Source organism: Echinops telfairi, unplaced genomic scaffold (assembly GCF_000313985.2).
Source record: "Echinops telfairi isolate 266 unplaced genomic scaffold, ASM31398v2 ScPeMD7_140;HRSCAF=443, whole genome shotgun sequence".
Lineage (NCBI taxonomy): Eukaryota > Metazoa > Chordata > Mammalia > Afrosoricida > Tenrecidae > Echinops > Echinops telfairi.
Window position 1 is genome coordinate 28,563 of NW_022104038.1, and position 2,554 is coordinate 31,116.

A 2,554-nucleotide genomic window follows, 5' to 3' on the forward strand; every position below is an offset into this window, starting at 1 on the left:
TCCTTTTAGAAACGGAGGTAAATTTTCCAGAAAGGTGAGCTTTGACCCTCAGGACGAAGTAAGGGGGCTCCTGCTACTTTCCCTATGGATGCTTATCACATGTAAAAAAGTTGACAATTAGGTGGAATTGTCTGCCTCAGATCACCTAAGAGTTAAGAAAGATTTGGCCCAGAGCCAACCCTTGTACCTTTCCACACTAAAGAAATAGGAACTTAAGCCCAGCTACGTGTCTACTGTGCTTTTCTTTGTATCTAGAAGTTACTTTAGGGCATTCATCTTATCTTTTAATACTTCAGGTTGCATTCATCTACTGCAAGGTGGATGTATTAGTCTGGGTACTTTAGAGAAACAAATCCACAGCAACTCATTTTATGTAAAGAAAGTGTGCATCACAAAAACATCCCAACCAAATGCTGCCCAAGCCCACAAGTCCAACAGTAACCCATTAACCCAACACCAGTCCACAAAGTCCTCCACCTCACAAAACAGAGGCAATGATGCCGACTGCAGGAGGAAAGCTGAGTCAGTGAATGTGTAAGCATCTCAGCACTAGCAGGGGTCTCCACATGGCTGCTCCAGCACCCAGGGCTGCATCTGGATAGGTCCATGTGGCTTCTCCTTGGGGATGTCTTGTAGGAAGTCAATCTTGCAAGCTGAAGCAGGGAACTGCTAAGGCAGCTGCACCCTGGTGCGACCATCACAAAGCAGGAGACCCGAGAACTAGAAAGGCGAGGCTCAGCACCCATTTTATCCCTCCGCCTTTCAATTAGCCCCACATGTGTTTATTGGCCAGGTTGGCACAATTAACTAACTCAGTGGACATTAACTACTAGGCTGGAAATTCTGGGTACCTCAAAGATAAGACTATCTTTTCTTTTTCCTCAGCTCTGCCCTTGGTGAAGAAGAATACCAAGAGGAGGCAGAAGAGGGAAGGGTCATTGTTTACCTTGCTATAAGATATCTCCCATGCAAATTTTGGATTCTTCCCTCTTTTCTGAAGGTCTGGAGTATCTCACCAGATACAATTTATTTCCATTATCCTAGAACGTCCCTTCTTTGATGAGACTGCCATTTTTTTCCACGTGTGGGACAAATAAACAGTCCTTATTTGTCAAGGACTGCTCTTAGTGTCTTTCCCAACTCTCCTCACTCTGTTTCATCAGTAGGTGGTTGAAGAACACAGCTTTATTGACCTCTATTTTGAGTGGCTTCAGTTGAAATATGGATATATATCACGTGCCTCTGGGAATTTGAAAACTAGTAGATTCATTCCACTTGCATCCCCTTGGAAATGGGTATGTGCCTCAGATTTTAGGATCTTAAATAAACTGACAGGAATCCTAGAGCTTTGGACTATACAATCAAATCCAATCTCAGATGAGGAGACTGAAGCCCAGGTCGATTGGTTTCTATGTAACTACCAACAAAGCTATGGACAAAATTGGGATTTTCAGTTCAATGCTTCTCCATGTGATGGTTCATGGAAGGAATTGTGCTAGGAAGCGACTTGCACTGATGTGTAACTTCAGTGGCGTATGGAAAGGCTATTTCTTATGTTACATAGATAGGGATTTTTTTTCTCTTTCAAATTTTTTTTTATAAATCATTTTATTGGGGGCTCTTGCAGCTCTTATAACAATCCATACTTCAGTTGTATCAAGCACATTTGTACATCTGTTGCTATCATTTTCAAAACATTTTCTTTCTACTTGAGCCCATGGTAGCTTGTCATTTTTCCCTCCTTCCATCCTCATGAATGTTTGATAAATTATAAATTATTCTTCTTCATGGGAGCAAATGAATGGGGAGGAAGAGAGAGTGGAGCACATCCTGGCCCACAAGGCCTGGAGGACTATATCCCCGCTCTGAACAGCCAATGCACAGAGTGGATCATATGGCTGATCCCACTATGAGACACAATGTCCCTCATTGACCCATGGCCCTACGGGGGACAACACTGGAGACGCAGTGTCAGGATTAGCCCGGACTGACCATGCAACACTGAGGCAAAACACTAAAGGCGTGCGACAGAACAGCGAGGGAGCAGAGCAGGGATCTCCTGAAGGAGTGCAAAGGATAGTCTCGGGGGCCAGAGTGTGGCACCTCATCAGACTAGATTGGGGGATAAGCCTAGATTGGGGGAGAGGTCAAAAATCAGACCTAGATCTATTTACAGGTTTTTCTTTCTTCTTAAATTTTTTTCTCTTTTTAAAAATTAATTGATTCTTTTCTGGGTCATTGGTTTTCTTTTTTGGTGTCATCATTGTGTTCTCCTTTGTTGCTTTGTCTTGCTGTGCCTTGTTTTTGGGTGCATATTGTTATCTCTGCAGATCCATTTAGATAAGATAGGCTGGATGAACAATCTGGAGGAGAAAACAATGGGAGGTGGTGTTGACCAACCTAGGGACAAGCGAGCAACAAGTGATCCAAAATTAGTGCCAAGAAGGGTGTGAGAGGCCTGGTAAGGGCAATGGAACAGAGAATTACTGAAACCCAAATGAAGGCTGAACATGATAGTGGGACAAGAGGAAAGTAAAAGGAAATAGAGGAAAGA

General features: G+C 43.2%; 1 protein-coding gene across 1 annotated transcript in view; it reads left to right on the forward strand.

Annotated features, from left to right (window-relative positions):
• Positions 1-845: 845 nt before the first annotated feature.
• Positions 846-2,554, forward strand: part of ZNF391 (zinc finger protein 391) — a 9,843-nt gene continuing 8,134 nt past the window's right edge. The window contains exon 1 of the mRNA XM_045291711.1: positions 846-1,295. The gene's annotated coding sequence lies outside the window, so the exon portion shown is untranslated. The remainder of the gene's footprint in view (positions 1,296-2,554) is intronic.